The 18612-nt window shown below is 45.5% G+C and overlaps 1 long non-coding RNA gene across 1 annotated transcript in view; it reads right to left on the reverse strand.

Moving 5' to 3' along the window:
• Window positions 1–10865, reverse strand: part of LOC118143662 (uncharacterized) — a 38930-nt gene extending 28065 nt beyond the window's left edge. The window contains exon 1 of the long non-coding RNA XR_004727942.3: window positions 10803–10865. This is a non-coding gene — a long non-coding RNA (uncharacterized LOC118143662). The remainder of the gene's footprint in view (window positions 1–10802) is intronic.
• Window positions 10866–18612: the final 7747 nt, after the last annotated feature.

Genomic DNA, 18612 nt, shown 5'->3' on the forward strand with positions numbered 1-18612 from the left:
CACTTCCTCTTTGGCTCCTGACTTGACCTTGTTGTGTCTCTCTTCCATGCATCCTGTGCCATCTCCGCTGTCTGGAACCAGCAACATGAGGCTGCTCAGGACTTTGATGTTGCTGCTGACCTCAGCATGCCCCAGTCCAAACCTGCCCTTTTCCTCCTGAGCCCACATCCGCTCTGCTCCCCAGTTCCCCTATGTCTTCATCTTTTAATCACATGCTGACCAAACAGTCATATTTAGCCACTCTCTAGTCCCCTCTGCTACATCCACTTTGTTGCCACATCTCCTGAATTCTTCCTTCTGATTTCTTCTCACTCCTCCTTTCCACCCTGTGTCAGTCCATTGGAGACCCATGTCAGGACACTAGATGGCACTGTCTGGATACTTGGAAGGATCTGGTAAAGGATACAGAGAAGTCCAAGGAGGGTTGGGGTGAGTCTGGGATGGGCCGTGGAGTAGGCACCAGGTTAAGCTAATTGGGGGATGGGTGAGGGATGGGGTGAGGGTATCTGTTGCATATATTTTATGGTAATAAAAGGAAGTTGAAAATTCAGTTGCTTGCTTTGGGGAATTAAAAATGAGCATGAATGTCAAAATGTGAGCAGCTTTGCACAGCATAGGAATGTCAGTGTCACGGATCATGGCAGAAGCCTTCTTTTTGTTGCCTGCATTTCCTTCCTCTAATATTGTACACACTACCGCCAGACTTCAATATGTAGTTCTGGTTTAATGCATCATTTTATTTATTCACATAGTCAACAAACATTTGCTGAGCATAGTTCTCATTATTGAAATTTAGTAGAAAATGAGACTGAGTAAATCCCTGTTATTTTCCTACCATTCCCTCCATCATCAACTCCTGCTCCAAATCATTCTTTTAGGCTGACTCTTAGTCTTAGTCACCGTGTGTGTGTGTGTGTGTGTGTGTGTGTGTGTGTGAACATATGGCAAATATATAACTGGGGCTCCAGATACAGATTTGTAACTCATTTATTATAATCAAAATGAAGGTACTAAACAGTAGAGATGCTCAGTGGTTACTATGGTGATGAGCACTCTGCAAATAGCATTATTCCCTTTTGATGGCATTTTCAATCATAGGAGGAAATGGAGAAAACATGAGAACATTTCCAAAAATGTAGGAATTATCCCCTCTGTCATGTCATGCATTTGTTTTCATTTTTCAAATTTTAAGCTTGAGAACTTTTAAGCTGGATTTTTAAAGTTTATGTGAGGAGAACAAACTTCGTGCTTGGTTTGCTATTCTTCTGATTCCTTAGATTTGTAATGTAAAGCGGCATCTCATTTTAATCATGAAAGGCAAAGAGCTGCACCACTGCCTCCATCCTTCTCCCAAGTCCCCTTGTTTGATACTCCCCAGCACCAGGGACGCAGGCTGTTCTGCTCTTCTCTCATCCAAGTGTGGGGAAACTTTCTCTCAAGTTTTCTCTTTCAACTAGTAACCATAAGTTTTTGGAGAAGTCAATCAGTTCAAAATATGTGACATTTTAGGCTGGGCGTGGTGGCTTACACCTGTAATCCCAGCACTGTGTGAGACCAAGGCGAGCATATCACCTGAAGCCAGGAGTTTGAGACCAGGCCAGCCAACATAGTGAAACTCTGTCTCTACTAAAAATACAAAAATTAGCCAGGTGTGGTGGTGGGTGCCTGAAATCCCAGCTACTCGGAAGACTGAGACATGAGAGTCGCTTGGACTCGAGGGGGCAGAGGTTATAGTGAGCTAAGATCACACCACTGTACTTCAGCCTGGCCGACAGAGTAAGACTCTGTCTCAAAAAAAAAAAAAAAGACATAAAAAAAGATTAATCATACAGGTCTCACAGAATGGGCAGAGATAAGTTTATAAACTGCTGGGTATTTTCTGGATTTAAACCAACTAAGGAAAAGTTTGGTTTATATTGAGCAAGCATAAAGATGAATGTCATCTGTGACTGAGTGCTTGATTCGTCACGCTCTGAGTCTCCTTTCCAAGACACAGTTGGCTGCGTAGACTTGGAAAGGGTCCAAGGGAGGAAGCTGGGGGTGAGGAAACCAGTGAAAAATGCCCAGTTTCATTGTGAAGTCTGCAGAAGGGGGACGACTTGTCTGTACTTCTTAGAAAAGTTTTGGAGAAATACCTTGCACATGACAATTAGATGAGTCTGGCTACAGGAGCAGGAACTTATTTCCTGGGTCATGGTTAAGAGGGGACAATAAAGAGAAGCCTCTGGTTAAGATATTTAGAAAGATGAGGTAGAAAGGTGGGCCCCTGGGTGGTTGGCTATTGTTCCGTAAAGCAGGGCCCCTCACCTTCTGGTCAAGCCCTGCAGCCTGGTGGGCAGAGGGGTATGTGTCAGCTGTACTTGACACATGGTTTCAAAGCCAGCACTTACTGAATGAGCACTTACCAGGTGCCAGGTCTAGAACTGTGCACTTTGAAAGGACTGTGTGATTTAGCCCTCTTAGGATCCAGAGACTCATCTTAGCTCCATTTGATAAAGGAAAACATAGAAACCCAAGGAGTTAAAAATTGTTCCCAAAGTCACAACTTGGTCTCTCCAACTCCCAGAGTTTCTTAGGCACCATCCCCACTCCTTCAATGCTGTCACTAATTTTGTTTTTTTAATGTTCCTCTGAAGTTTTCTGTACTGTACAAGATAAATGCAGAAACTTTCCTGTGTGCCACTGATTCAAAATTCAACATTAATTTTTAAATTTAGGGACTAGGTTCGTGCTAAACAGAGATGAAAGCATTCAGCCCCTGCATTGAAATTGTTCATCTTCAAGATCAGGTACTTTGTAGGGACATGGGTGAAACTGGAAACCATCATTCTCAGCAAACTGACACAGAACAGAAAACCAAACACCGCATGTTCTCACTCATAAGTGGGTGTTGAACAATGAGAACATGTGGATTCAGGGAGGGGAGCATCACACACACTGAAGCCTGCGGGGGGCGTAGGTGGGGGTTAGGGGAGGAATAGCAGGGGGTGGGAGGACTGGGGAGGCGTAGAATTAGGAGAAATACCTAATGTAGATGACAGGGCGATGGATGCAGCAAACCACCACCATGGCAAATGTTTACCTATGTAACAAACCTGCACGATCTGCACATGTACCCCAGAACTTAAAGTATAATAAACAATAAAAGAAATCACTCATCCTCATTTATTTATTTATTCATCCATCCAGCAAACTTTTCCTGGGCACTTTATATATCCCAGGTACTATACTAGGTGCTAGGAATAAAAATCCAAATCAGATACTGTGTTTAACATTAATAGTAATTAACATTAATAGTAATGATAATAACAATATTGCTAATAATAGCTAATACTTACTGAGCACTTACTGTCTGCCCTGCACTGTTTTAAGCACTTTGTACCATCAACTAAGTCAATCTTCACCACAAGCCTGTGAGCTGGGTACTACTATAAAAATCTTCATTTTACAGATGAAGAAACTGAGGCACAGAGAGATTAAGAGATTTGTGGTAGACCAGGCGTGGTGGCTCATGTCTGTAATCTCAGCACTTTCAGAGGTCAAGGCGGGTGAAGACTTGAGCTCAGGAGCTCAAGACCAGCTGGGAAACACAGCAAGACCCCGTTTCTGGCAAAACCAAAAACAATTCGCTGGGTGTGGCGGCATGCCTGTAGTTTACAGCTCCTTGGGGAACTGAGATGGGAGGATACCTGAGCCAGGAGAGGTCGACCTGCAGCAAGCCATGGTCACACCACTGCACTTCAGTCTGGGTGATAGAATAAGAGTCTGTCTCAAAAACAGATTCAAACTAACAGTTTGAATACTGTATTAACACCAGTGTGGGAAGTAGATGCAACAACTACAAAATGTTTGCAAGGCAGTAAAATTGGAGAGAATTAAGGTCAGTTCATGGTCTTGAGGGCCAAGGATAATCAGTGACCAAATATGTCTGTCTCCAGGGTTCTAGTAGGGTCTCTTGTTCTTAAAGTGGGTGTGTGGCTCTTGGGAAGGTAGGTTAGGAGATTTCCCTGAATGTGATGAGCTGGATATTCAAGCTGGCAGAAATGAAATTCTTATACCTTTTTTCAGCTTCATTTCAGATACATAGAGCTGTTCCTATAGCAATTGAACATGTGGGCACATGGATAAGATGGCTTTGGTTGTGTTTGAAAAAGGGTCAGCAGCAAAGATGCCAAGAACATATAATGAGGAAGGACAGTTTCTTCAACAAATCGTGCTGGGAAAACTGGTATCTACATGCAGAATAATGAAACTAGGCCCCCCCCTCACCATATACACAATTCAAACCAAAGTGGATTAAAGACTTAAATTGAAGAACCGAAACTATGAAACTCCTGGGAGAAAACATTGGGAAAACTCTCCAGGACACTGGTCTGGGCACAGATTTCTCAAGTAAGATGCAAACACATAGGCAACTAAAGCAAGAAAAGGACAAATGGATTACAGCAAGCTAAAAAGCTTCTGCAAAGCACAGGAAACAATCAACAGGATCGAGAGACAGAACACAAGAAAAGATTGGCAAACTATTTATTTGACCAGGGATTAATAATTAGAATATTTAAGGAGCGCAAACAACTCAATACCAACAAAAAATCCAATTTACAAATAGGCAAAGGATCTAAATAGGTATGTCTCAAAGGAAGACATGCAAATGGCCTCACTAATCATCAGAGAAGTGCAAATCAAAACCGTGGTGAGATATCATCTTACACCAATTAAAACAGCTGTTATCAAAAAGACAGAAAATAACAGATACTGGTGAGAACGAAGAGAAAGGGGAGCACTTGAACACTGTTGGTGGGAATGGAAATTAGTACAACCACTATGGAGAACAGTATGGAGATTCCTCAGGAAACTTAAAACAGTTACTGTATCATCCAGCAATCCCATTGCTGTGCATATATCCAAAAGAAGGGAAATCAGTATATCAAAGAGATATTTGCATTCCCATGTTCATCGCAGGGCTGTTCACAATAGCCAAGATATGGAATCAACTTATCTGTTTATTGATGGATGAATAGACAAAGAAAATGTGGCAGATATACACAGGGGAATATTATTCAGCTGTAAAAAAATGAAATCCCATCATTTGCAGCAATGTAAATGGAACTGGAGGACACTACGTTAAGTGAAATAAGCCAGGCACAGTGAGACAAAGATCACATTATTGCTTGTATTGTGGAAGCTAAAACTCTTGATCTCATGGAGGTAGAGAGTAGAATGATGACTATGAGGGGCTGGGAATGGTAGTGGGGAGAGAAGATAAGGAGAGATTGGTTAATGGTACAAAAGTATAGTTAGATGGAAGGAACAAGACCTTGGTGACACAATAGGGTGACTATAGTTAATAATTTATTGTATATTTCAAAATAACAATAAGAACAACATTGGAATGCTCCTAAACAAGCAATAATAAATGCTTGAGGTGCTGGATACCTCAGCCACTGTGGTCTGATCATTGTACTTTGTATGGCTGCATCAAAGTATCACATATACCCCAGAAATATGCACAACTATTTTGTATTTATGAAAATAAAAATTACAATTAAAAAAAAATTTTCAGCAGTATGCTAGTGGCTTCCCCCAGGAGCAATTCTGGGATGGTGTTTTTCCCTATTAAGATTCCACAGAACAGGCAAACCCAAGTGAAAGCCACCTCTGTGCCTTCCTCAGGGTCCAGGTGTCAGTCAGATGAAACAGGAAGGCTTCGTGTAGTGTTCATTCATTCATTCATTCATTCAGTAAATATTCACCAAGGGCCAGCTGTGTGCCTAGAAACTGTCCGAGTCCTTTGGGATATATAGTGAACAAAATGGGGGAAAAAATTCTTTCTCTCATGGAGTTTACATTCTTGTGAGTGAGACAGGCAATAAATGATAAGCATTATAAATAATTAAATCACCAAGTATGTTAGAAGGTGATAAGTGTTGGCTGGGCATGGTGGTTCATGCCTGTAATCCCAGCACTTTTGGAGGCCAAGGCGGGCAGATCACAAGGTGAGGAGTTCAAGACCAGCCTGGCCAATATGGTGAAACCCTGTCTCTATTTAAAATACGAAAATTAGCTGGGTGTGGTGGTGGGCGCCTGTAGGCCCAGCTACTTGGGAGGCTGAGGCAGGAGAATCACTTGCACCTGGCAGGTGGAGGTTGCAGTAAGCCGAGATCACACCACTGTACTCCAGCCTGGGTGACAGAGAGAAACACCATCTAAAAAAAGCAGGTGATAAGTGTTATGAATTCGTATAGCAGGCAAGAAATTGAGAGTACAGGCTTGGGGATCTAGGGCTTACTCACTCTGGGTTCTGGGGCCTGGAGGTGACCAGGCAGGGCTCACCAGGCAGGTGATATTTGACCAAAGTCCTGAGGAGGTCGGAATAGCCAGCACCAAGGTCCTGAGGTCGGAGGCGGTGCCTGGTGTGTCTGGGGAACAGCCAGGCGGCCAGCGTGGCTGAAGCAGTTAGAAGGAGAAGAGTAGGAGGTGAGGTCAGAGAGAAAGTGCCTGGAAGGGCCTTCTAGACCATTCTGGAGACTTAGGCTTTTACTTTGAGTGAAATGAGGAGGGCAATAGAGATGGAGGGATTGAGAAAGAGTTTGGTTCTGGATATATTTTGAAGCTAACAGATGTCCCAATAGATGGTAGGTTGGGGATCAGAGGAGGGGGGCCAAGGTCAAAGACTACTCCATGGTGTTTGCCTGGAGCACCTGGGAGGATAGAGCTGCTGTTCCCTGCATCTGAGACAGAATATTGAGACAGAAAGATTCCTGTGGAATTGTTTGGGGGAAGACCCAGCCCTTCATATTAGACCTAGGATGTTAGAGGAGGCTGTTGGGCATGAAGACGGAGAGGACGCATCGGGACTTCGAAATGTGGGCGGGGTGCAAAAAAGAGGTCTGGGCAGGGATCCTTGGAGGCAGGTGCTCTTGAAGGCCAAGAGACTGAATGAAGTCACCAAGGGAGGAAGAGAAAGAAGAGGGTAGAGGACTGCACGCTGGCCCTTCAGTGTGAAGAGGCTGGGGAGGGGCAGCCGCGGAGACTGGGAAGCAGCAGCCTCTGCTGGAGGAGGAGGAGAGCTCAGGGTGCTAGCAGGCCAAGAACACGTGTAGACAGGTAGAAACAGCTTGGTCTGTCTGCTGCCCACAGGCACACCCAGGAGAAAGTCACCTGTAGGCCTTACTCAGGATCCAGGAGTCAGCCAGATCAAACAGTTGTAAGGAAGAGAAACAGTTTCTCTTTTCCTGCCTTGGGGCTGGGGGAGGCGGGGGCAGGGGAGGGGGGGGACTGCTTCAGCAATTTGCGTAATTGGCCCTTGTGAGAAAGACCCCTGGGAGTCCAGTGCTGAAGGGAGCTGATTTTAGCCACATCAATTAGTCATTCTCCCACTTCATGGGCTGTCTGTGTGTGGTTTCTAAACAGGCAGGATTTGTTTAACAAAATAATCAGCATCTCCACTTCCTCCGAATCATCCTTGAATCTAAAGATCATTTGAAAAAAAGCTAGGTCATGCTATGATGCACACCTAGGAGTGTCTTATTTCCATTTTCCTCATTTCAGAGGGGAAAAAATAGGTAGAGCCTTGATGCACAAATTTGAAAATCAAGCCAACATTCCCCTGTGTGCCCCAGCCCCTTCCAGTGCACCCTCCAGCCCTGTAGTCCTTAGAGCTGCTTCCTACAGTATTCATGACTTAGAACAGCCCATTCTTGAAGCTGGTTCAACCATCTGCCTGTCCACACTCTCTGGTTTGGGCTGGATCCCCAAGGAAATGGGTTTGGCTGCCTCAGGCTGTGGTCTAGGCACAAAGGGAAACTGAAGTCTGAGTTCTGGGCAGACGTTATCAGGAGACAGGAAACCACTCGTGGCTTAATTCCAGGGGCCGGCAAGGTCAGGCAGTGGGTGAGTGGCTGTGGGCAGAGCCTGGGGATGTCTCTAAGGTAGCAGTGTCCTGGGGGTCTGCATCTTGGAGGTGCTGGGTCTTTGGATGAGAGGCACCTGATAGAAGCTCCGCTCCATTCAGTCATTCAATATTCATTTACCCAGTGACGCCCATGGCTCACCTCCTTTGCTTCTTCATGAATTAATAATGTTTATTTTATGGTATCGCAGAAACCAGACATAGCCTAATACTGACAAGTCTGGGAATGGTAGATGGTATAGTGTCGGGGAAACAGCACTAGCTGTTGAGTCAGGATGGCTTGGGTTCAAATCCTGACCTGGCCAATTTTACCTTAAAGGGTAGCTTAGCCTCCTTGAGTCCCTGCAGTTCCCTGCAAGGGGGCCATTCTCATGTGTTCCTTGAGGAGCTATGTGAAGATCACAGATGATATGTGGAAAACACTTGATACAGTGCTTCTCACATCGTAAGGGCTCCATATATTGGGAGTTATCATTTTGTGTTTGTCATAGCAAGGAGTGGGTGAACTAAGGAGCCTAAATGAGCCTTCCCATGCAGAGGCTGAGAAAATGAAGAGTTACTGCTCTAGAAGACAGGTGGGAGGGTGCCACAGGCAGGCTGTTGTTCGCCCTGTTTTGCCTTGGGCAGACATTAATGCCCTGTCCCCACACTCCTTTCACACCCACTGGGAGATGGCTTCTGAGGTGTGGCTCCAGGCCAAGGCCAACTACTGGGGTTTGCCTGCGGGCTGTAACCTCTTTACCACAGTCACCCTGAGCAGAAAGTCAAGCTAGTAATTCGGAGAGCTTGTGTGCTGACACCTTTTTGATGAGGTAAAAGGATCTGACTCAAAGCTAGCCTTCAACAGTGAAAATTACTAGTGAGAGGCGGCTTTGGGCTGTCTCTTCAGTCAGGAACGCATTTGAAACGAAGTTTGAAAGGTTCTGAACTCTTCTAGATGGTTCTGAATAGACACTCCCCACGGTCCATGCCCTGGGAAGGGGTAGACTCAGCTATGAGCATCCTGGCTGGCCCAAGCAGCAGGGCTTCTGTGCCTAAGCACCTCTGTCACACCTGGAATGTCCCAGGAAGAGGGAACTCGCCCCGCTCAGCCTCCTCCAGGGCAGTTACCTGCTTCCCTCTCTCCTGACATCACCTGAAGCCCAGCCCTGCCCTGGCTTAGGAGACAGGAAGGGAGCCCAGTCCTCAGCTTCCTTCTCCAACTGCAGTTCAGCCTGTCAGAGCTGGCAGTGAGGACCCAGGAAGTGCATTTTCTGCCTCTTCTCAAGGGGAAGTCCATAGTTTTAGTGATCAGCAGAGAGCCCCATCGACTAAAAAGACCTAGCACCAATGTTCACCACCAGGTGCACGATACTGAAAGTAGATCATTAATAATAAGTATTCTACCTGACAGCAAGTGGGTATGGGGCGACAGCCAGGGGAGCCTTGGTTTCTGATTCCTTCCTAATGTGGTTGCTGCTGGGCAGCTCTGCTGCTTGTTGGACAATCAGGTTGCTGCCCTGACTGGTAGTATATGGTGGGGTGTGGGGATCACAGCCATGGCATGTGTTGGCAGATATTCAGCCCAGCTCAGGTCCTTTTTAAATGACACTTCCCAATGCACAACCTTTTCCCTGCAACACCGGCGCTTCAAAGACCCAGGAAAGAAAACACTGAAAATGAAGCCAGCCTGCTGCTTCCTGACCCTGGACTGATCCTTCCATATTCCAGTACCGCAGTCACGTCTGCAAACATCCATTCTATTAAAGCAGTATGCAGATGTAGGTCAGAATATACAGAGCAGTAGATGTGTAGAAGGGAAAAGTCTAGCGATCTAGTGTACAACATGAAGGCTAAAATAAAAAAAAAAAGCAGTATGCATTTTGTGAGAGGTACTTAGAAAAGCAGCAAACCCTGGAAAATGAAGTACGAGGCACACTGGTTTCACTTGATCAAATCAGCCTCTGAGGCTGTATTGTGAGGGGCAGGGAAAGTCGGAACCCTCAAACATTATTTGGAGGAGTTCATGGGGTTTGAAATAATTCCGTAAGACTGATAACACTTTAATGAGTCCATAAGCAAGAATGAGATTAGATAAAATTGTTGTAGATTCACTGACTAATCATGGAAAATAGGTAATTTCAGTGAAAAGAAGGGAGCATGCTGTGGGCGTAGATAACGATGGACACCGCGATACCATGCAAAGGCTCAGGTTTTTCTCCTAGCATTTTGGATGCCTCACCTATGTGTAACTGATAATAATCTGTTTCTTTGTGGCAAAAACCAGGTGCAGCCTTTTCCACACATTAGCTCATCAATTCCTAATAACAGTCATACACAGGAGATATTATTTTCCCCCTTCCTCAGATGGCAGAACCGGATCAGAGAAGTTTAGAAACTACCCTCAGTCACCCAGTAGGGAATGGAGCTCAACTGTGAACCTTGGGACTCCTGACTGAAATCTGCTCTTTTTGACTGGCTGACCATATAGCTTCCTAAGGACAGCAAGGGAGACAGCGGAGGGAGGGAGGGAGGGGAGGGGGGAGGGGAGGAGAGGGGAGGGCTGGTCACAGTCCAGATTGCTGGACTCCACCCCTAGATAGAGTTTCTAATCTCTTAAGTCTGGGCTGGAACCTGAGAATTCGCATTTCTTAGCTGTTCCCAGATGTTGCAGGTCTGGGGACACCACTGAGGACCACAGCTAAGTATAAACCTGCCTTTCTTGGAATGCAGTAATAGTATTGCAGAGAAGCTATTTTAACATACGTTTTCTTATTCTTACATTAAATAAACGATGAACAAACAAGTACAGTTTTGTTTAATGATGAGCTGTCAAGTTTTCCTTTGTTGTAAAAGTAGAGATTTCACCTACCGCACAGGTTCAGTAAGCCCTGGGGGACACCTCACTTACCAGCAACCATCTGCAGGAACCACGTTTTTTCCTGTGTGAAAGGCCCTCTGAGTGCTGGCGAGTGGCTAACATCCAGTCTGTCTCAGAACTCAACCTATTTGGAGAGTGGGTGTTTCCTGGGTATTTGTAGCTGGCTTGTGCCCAAGTTGGAACTCACCCATGGATAAAGTGTTACTGAAGCACTGCAGCGGCTGCAGGCTGAAGGATGTTTCACTTCCAGGTCTGGCTGCCAGGATGTGAGGCCCCGGTTGAGGAATGCGGTTAGAATTCCATGCAGTCGAGACTTCTTCCCCTGAGCCCTGTTAGGCTCTGCCTCTCCCATTTCCACTTTCCCTCCATTCTTGCCAAAGCTGTTTACATCCTCTAGCCAATGCTGTCTAATAGAAACATATCGTGAGCCACATACATAATTCAGTGTTTTTAGTAGTCACATTAGAAACACGAAGCAGGTAAAATTAATTTTAAGAATATCTTTTTATTTAACCTGATATTTAAAAAAAATCATTTCAACATGTAATTAGTATAAAAGCTATGGATAAAATATTATACATTATTTTTCCCCTATGAAGTCTGCAAAATCTGGTGTTATTTAACACTGACAGCACATATCAGTGCAGAACAGCGATATTTCAAGTGGCCACTAGCCACATGTGGCTGGCAGCTACCATATGGGAAAGTGTAGCTCTTTCTACATTTGGAACTGCTTTGCAAGTTCAGAACCACTAAAAAGAACCAATATGTGAAAGGCAGAGACAGGCAAATATTCATAGCTAAGCTCTGGTTTTATGTTTATTAAACAGAGAGATGCAGGTAGCCAAAACAAGGCTGGGCCTCAGAATCAACTGGGACACCTGTTAAGAAGATAACTGTAGCCGGCACCATGGCTCACACCTGTAATGTCGGCACTTTGGGAGGCCAAGGTGGGCAGATCACTTGAGGTCAGGAGTTCAAAACCAGCCTGGCCAACATGCTGAAAACCCATTTCTACTAAAAAGACAAAAATTAGCCAGGCATGGTGGTGGGCACCTGTCTGTAATCCCAGCTACTTGGGAGGCTGAGGCAGGAGAATTGCTTGAACCTGGGAGGCAGAGGTTGCAGCTAGCTGAGATTGTGTCATTGCATTCTGGCCTGGGTGACAGAGTGAGACTCTATCTCAAAAAAAAAAAAAAAAGATAACTACCTGTACCTAACCCTAACCCTATACCTACTTAATCTAATGGGCTATGAGAGGAAAGGGAATCTGCATTTTTAATAAGCACCTCGGGTAATTTTGCTACATCCAGCCTAGGGCTTTCCACAGAGGAACATTTCTGAATCACCAGAGAAGTATGAAATCCCATCTGGGGTGCCAGGCTAGAGGCCGAACAGCACCCAGCTCTTCTTCCCGTCTGCCACACAGTCTAGTTTTACTCAGACTTGAAACCTGATTTGCATGGATATGTGTTCTTAACAGATAAACATTTTGATGATTCGTCAGGCTTAGGTTACATCCAGTTTGTAGGACAAATGCAGTTCACGTGGCTTTCCTAGCTTGCCATTTGGTTGAATTTAAAATTTCTGGGCCCCGTGTCTGTATCAAGATTTGTGTGCCAGTGCTGCCACCTTGTGATGGAAGAGACTGTTGACACAGGTTGGAATAAATATGGACTTGCCCTCTGCTGGTAAGGAGGCTAGAAACCCAGTGTATCCGCAGGTGCAGGGTTCTGCCCCATGTGGGCCTGTATTGATCAGAGGCACTGCTGACACTTTTTTTTTTTTTTTGAGACAGGGTCTGGCTCTATCACCTAAGCTGGAGTGCAGTGGCACAGTCTCGGCCAACAGCAACCTCTGCCTCCCAGGTTCAAGCGATCCTCCTACTTTAGCCTCCCAAGTAACAGGGATGGTAAGCATGCACAACCACACTTGGCTAATTTTTATATTTTTAGTAGAGACGGGTTTCATTATGTTGGCCTGGCAGGTCTTGAACTCCTGACCTCAAGAGACCCACTTGTCTTGGCCTCCCAAAGTGCTGGTATTACTGGTGTGAGCCACTGTGCCCAGCCACGGCTGTCATTCTAAAGCAGTGGTTCTCCAGATGTCTTCCCTGGGCAAGCAACAACAGCATCCCCTGAGAACTCATTAGAAATGCAGATTCTTGAGCTGTGCTCCAGGCCTACTGATTAGAAATCCTGAGGACAGGTTCAGAATCTGTGTATTAACAAGTCCTCCAGCTGATTCCAATACACAATAAAGTTTGAGAACCACTGCTGTAACCTAAAACAATGATTTGTGCTCTTTTCGAGGCACAGATGCAATTAACCTCATGGACAGTTGCCCTAAAACAAAGGTAAAAGCACACAATGTGCCCAGACTTTTGTGACCACTTTTGGAGAGCTTATAGACCACATGAGGTTGGATCCCTGCTCCCAATCCTGCCTTAATGGAGCTGGAGGGAAGGGGCTGGGATGGAGGTACAACAGGACATCCTTCACACATTTGGCATCAAGACAGTCTGGTTTAAGGCTCTTGGTTATGAGAGCCACTGACAGCATGTAAAATGGCTTTGTCTAGATTAGAAAAAGGTGCCTTTGAGTTCTGGAAACATCTCATTTTAAAACACTAACATATTCTCTAAAAAAATCTCTGTTACACTCAGTGGATTATTAATGGAAAATTATCAATTATTTTTCAATGATTCATCTCACTATATATAGTATAGTATAGAAAGTACTATAGATGTAAGCTGAAAGCTTAATAATATCATCTAGGTAAAGTAACAAATATCAGGTGACAAACTGTAAGATGGAGACTAAATTGAGCAGTGTTCTAATAACAAAGGGGATGGATTTCTTTATATACTCACCAATCATCATCAGTCAACTCCTTGTTTGGAAGCGCAAGTAAACCACAGCACAATAAAAATGATATGATGTCAGAGTACCATGCTGCTGATCATTGTAAGCTGAAGAACAGTATGAAATACCCCATTAGACACTACATTCATCCGTCATAATACAGTGATTTTGTTAAAGCAAGATGTCTTGCTGCTGTGTGCTTAAACATTATTATAATAAACATACAGACTGCCCACCTTTGGAGACTACAAAGAAGAACATATTTCAAAACAGTGAAGATGTCTATGATGTGAATAGCGCTCCCTTTGAACAGCACCTTTGTGCACTGCACAACTGAGCAACTGTACTTGGTGGTACTGGTGCTTTGCAGGCTACAGGTCTATTGGTTGTATCCTCGTCAGAAATGAGGTTGTGGTTCTAGATTTCCCCTCATCATTAAACCTAATAGGAAATTCAAATGAAGATAGTGAAATATGCAAACTGAAGATTTTGCCAGTCCCTGTGACTCTCCTTAGAGATATATTCTGAGTGTCAGCAAAATCTCGAGACTTAATGGCTTGCAAATAATACGGTATCAGAAAAAGAATCCACTAGTGAAGTGAAAGTGTGGCAGGGAGATCAAGCTTCCTTTTTGTTTTATAAAATATGACTGTGAAGAAAACTTTTCATTAAGCCAAAGATAGATCTAAAAGGACTTTCTAAATCTTGAAAGCACGGCGACAAAGTGAGGAAGTGGTGAGGAAGTGAGACAAGGGTCCAGCTAGAGCTCAGTGCTGGGATCGATCTGCTGTGTGTTTATGTCAGGTCTCTTTCAGGCATCCCAAAACAGTTTCCCAATGCTGGTATGAATTGGCCTCTGATTGCAGGTGATTTAATCACCATCCCCAGACCCCAGCAATAGGCTGACCGAACAGGGAACTCACAGAGTCAGGATGCAGCAGGGCTAGGCCAAGCTTCTTCCTCCCCTAATGGTTCCCTAGGTTCATTTGTGGGGACTTAAAATATTTTTTCTCCTTACATATTATGCAGTAAAAGGCAACTTCTTCCAAAAGAGCAAGCTTTTGTTCCCTGTGGGCTGAGGTCCCCGGAGTATGCAGAGCTGGAGTTATCATCTGGGGAGTGGTTAGTCTTCCCTTGTTTCTGAATCCAAGAAAACCACTGCTGCATAACTGGCCCGCCCAGAACTTCCTCAAAACACATAGTCAGTGTTGCCACTTAAAAGGAAACGGTAACACTGACTGTGTTTTGAGGAAGCTGCCCCTCAAGAAAATCCCACAGTTTCCCAAAGTCCTGCAATTGCCTACACTCAGCCTCCCTGTCCCATGATGACACTTCCTAAAGCCTGTGTGGCCTACTAGGTGGTGGTGTCTGCGACTTGCCTGGTCTTTGTGAGACATCGAATCCCTCCAGAGCTGCACTCACTCTCCGGGCACCATTGCTTCACCTCCAGACCAGTCAGCAAGGCCCTTCCAGCAAGGCTGGTGCAATCCCCACTGGTTTACTTAGTGTTCTGGGCATTCTCAGATCCTCCAGGGCACTCTAAATATCCCCGGCCTGATCTTACCAGAGACACCAATCATCTGCAAAGGCCAACTCAAGCTCCATGATTTTCTCTTCTCTCATCTCTCCTCCCTCCAACTCTTCAGTGTTACCTCTTACGCCCCGCTCAGTGGTGTCAGGCGGCTCCTCCGGGGAGGTACATGTCTATGTCATTTTGTTTTCCAGGGGGCAGAAGAAATGACTTAGTTGCATCTTTACCTCTGAGAATCTCAAGGGAGCACTTCTTCCTCAGAAAGCACAGGGCACAAGGACACCTTTCTGTGGATCTCTTCTGTGATGAGCTCAATTACGTGTCCCCTCATTCAGTTATATGCCCCTATAACTGAAGGCATAGCCCCGGTTCCTCAGATTGTGTTGGTATTTGGAGGCAGGGTCTTTACAGGGGTAATTAAGTTAAAATGAGGTCTAGGATGAGCTCCGATCCACCATGAGTGGTGTCCATACAAGAAGAGGAGATTAGGACACAGGCATAGAGAGGGGATGCCGTGTGACATGAAGATGGCCATTGGCAAGCCAAGGAGAGAGGCTGCGGAAGAAACTAACTGATACTTTGATTTGAATGTCAGCCTCCAGGAACTGTGAGAAAACGAATTTCTGTTGCGTAAGCCACTGGGTCTTGTGTACTTGGTTATGGCAGCCCTTGTAAACGAATACACCTTTATCCCTAGGATGAGCCTTGTTTTGACATGTGCAGCTAGAGATCGTTACTAATAAGAGGCTCCCATATGATAAGGAAGACATAGCAAAATATTAATTGTTGACTCTAGGTAGTTAATGCATGGGTATATCCTTCAGAGTCCAGTTAGGAGACAGGAGCCACGTAGCTATCGGAACTGGGAAAGTTTTATTTTATTTTATTTTTTATTTTTTCTTCAGACAGATTCTTGCTCTCTCACCCAGGTTAGAGTGCAATGGCGCGATCTCGGCTCATGGCAACCTCTGCCTCCTAGATTCAAGCGATTCTCCTGTCTCACCCTCCCAAGTAGCTGGGATTACAGGTTCCTGCCACCACACCCAACATTTTTTTTTTTATTTTGTATTTTTAGTAGAGACAAGGTTTCACCATGTTGGCCAGGTTGATCTGGAACTCCTGAACTCAGGTGATTCACCCACCTCGGCCTCCCAAAGTGCTGGGATTATAGGCATGAGCCACCACACATGGTTGGGAAAGTTTAATATAGGATGCTGAGTGTTAAGGGACTAGGTACTAACAGGTAGAGACTAAAGAATAGCAGATTCAGGGAGCAGCCTCCATCTGCAGGGCTGAGGCAGAGCTCCAGGGAAGGAACAAACCAGGAAGGGCATCTCTGGAGCGGGAGGGCAGGTGTGGCCCACTGGATGGTGGAGACGTTTGCTGGGTGCTGCTAGCCAGTGCTGGGAAGCAGGGAGCCGTGTCCTGGGATGCTGGTGGAGCTCAGTGTGAAGCTGCCCACAGGCTGCTGCTGCAACCTGCTGGGTGGACACCACTGGGTGTCCTTCATGCTCCTGGCTAATGCGTGCCCCAGGAGCAAATCTGGGAGAGCATCGCAGGACCAGGCGCAGAAGCCCCTTCCTCCTCCAGTGTCCTCCAACAGCCTCTGTTGACCAAACTTAGCATCATGCCATCTGTCAAGAACAAACATTCACAGAGAACAGCTCCAGGATCACCAGATGTGGCCAAAGGGGGTGCATTTGGAGCTGAGAGACAATACATGGATAACTGGCACAAGGGGTGTTTGATAGACACGTGTCTGACATAGTCAGCTCTGGTGAATGCTTTCTAAATTTCCCTGAGGAGGGGAAAAGAGGGAAAGTTTGGAGCTTTATAGGAAGATACGCTGCCATCACATCCTTTTGTCATTTCGGGTTAGACAGTTTCAGCTTCAGATCCAACCATCTTGAGCATTCTCTGGGTTTCTCAGAAGGACTTTAGCCTTCATCATTAGAGTGTTTGAAGGGCCCTTGCTGAACATTGAACAAAGCTTGTCAGAACATTCCCTTGCTTCTCAAGGCCCCTAGGAAGGGTGAGGTCTACTGGGAGTGGGAGGGTCGGGGGGGCATGAGATGTAAACAGGATGGGATCGTCCAATCCCACTTTTTCCTGACGTGAGGTCAAAGGTTGGAGCTGTCCTAGGCCACTTGCTCATAATGGATGGACTCATAGTGTCCCTGGAGCCCAAGGAGGGCAGGGACACAGACTCCCAGACTCCCAGAATGGCAGGGTTGAGAGAACCCACAGGAGTAAGTGCATTCCTTTACACATACCCAGGGAGGCCAATGATGGATTAGAGGGATATGTGCTGTGAAGATTTCCTTGAAGTTTCTCATAATTAATTGAAGGTTCTGCTGATGAGCCAAATATTATTAGGGTTATGAAGACTTTTTTTTAAAGGAGCGCTTCTGAAAATATATTTTGATTTTCTCTTCCTGAGCAAAGTTAGTCTGGATCCAGCCTTTCCTGATGGCCCCCCATCCAGCTGATCACATTCCGATGTTGCTCCAGCTTCCTAGCGGTGTGACAGCTCATGCTAGTACAGTCCAGGGACCACAGGGCACTTCCTCTCACTCCCCCGCCTTTGAACGAGACTTCTCCCACCATTCAAATCTTTAGTTCTTTGCCTTCACCATTAGGGGACTTCCTGAATATCCTCGATAATAACTGAAAGCAGGGGATTTTCCCACTCAATTTGATCCAGTGAGCCTAATTCCATGGCTGCATAGCTGATGGAATAGTTGGTTGTGACCTCTCACTCACCGATATGGTTTGGCTGTTTGTTCCCACCCAAATCCCATCTCGTATTGTAATCCCCATTTGTCCAGGAGGGACATGGTGGGAGGAGATTGGATTTCCCCCAGGCTGTTCTCGTGATAGTGAAGGGAGTTATCTATCTATGAGATCTGATGGGTTATAAACGGCAGTTTCCCCTGTGCTGGCTCCTCTTTCCTCCTGCCTAGTGAAGAAGGTACTTGATGCTGCTTCTCCTTCTGCCATGATTGAAGGTTCCTGAGGCCTCCTGCCATGTGGAACTGTGTGTCAATTAAATCTCCTTGCTTTATAAATTACCCAGTCTCTGGTATGTCTTTATAGCAGCATGAAAACAAACGTATACACCCCCTTCTAAGCAGATTGTCAGTCCACCTCACCTACCTGTGGCTTGGGAACCTTACCTCCCTCAGAACCCAGAGCTCAGGGGCAGGGGGTCCATCAGTTGGAAGCTTAGCCATGTGGGTTGAGGTCATCTTAACCCATCCTGAATCCAAGGAAATCTAAGATCTGGGACTGGTAGTGAAGATCAGATGCTCTTAGGAGGGCATCCTACCTGACTCACTTTCCCCCTTCTCTGTGCTTTCAGAGACTTGGGGCTGAGGCTGGATAACTCCATCAGCCCTTGGACTCAAATTTCGGTTCTCAAATTTCGGTGAACCTAAGAAACACA

This window comes from Callithrix jacchus, chromosome 11, assembly GCF_049354715.1.
Source record: "Callithrix jacchus isolate 240 chromosome 11, calJac240_pri, whole genome shotgun sequence".
Taxonomy (NCBI): Eukaryota; Metazoa; Chordata; class Mammalia; order Primates; family Cebidae; genus Callithrix; species Callithrix jacchus.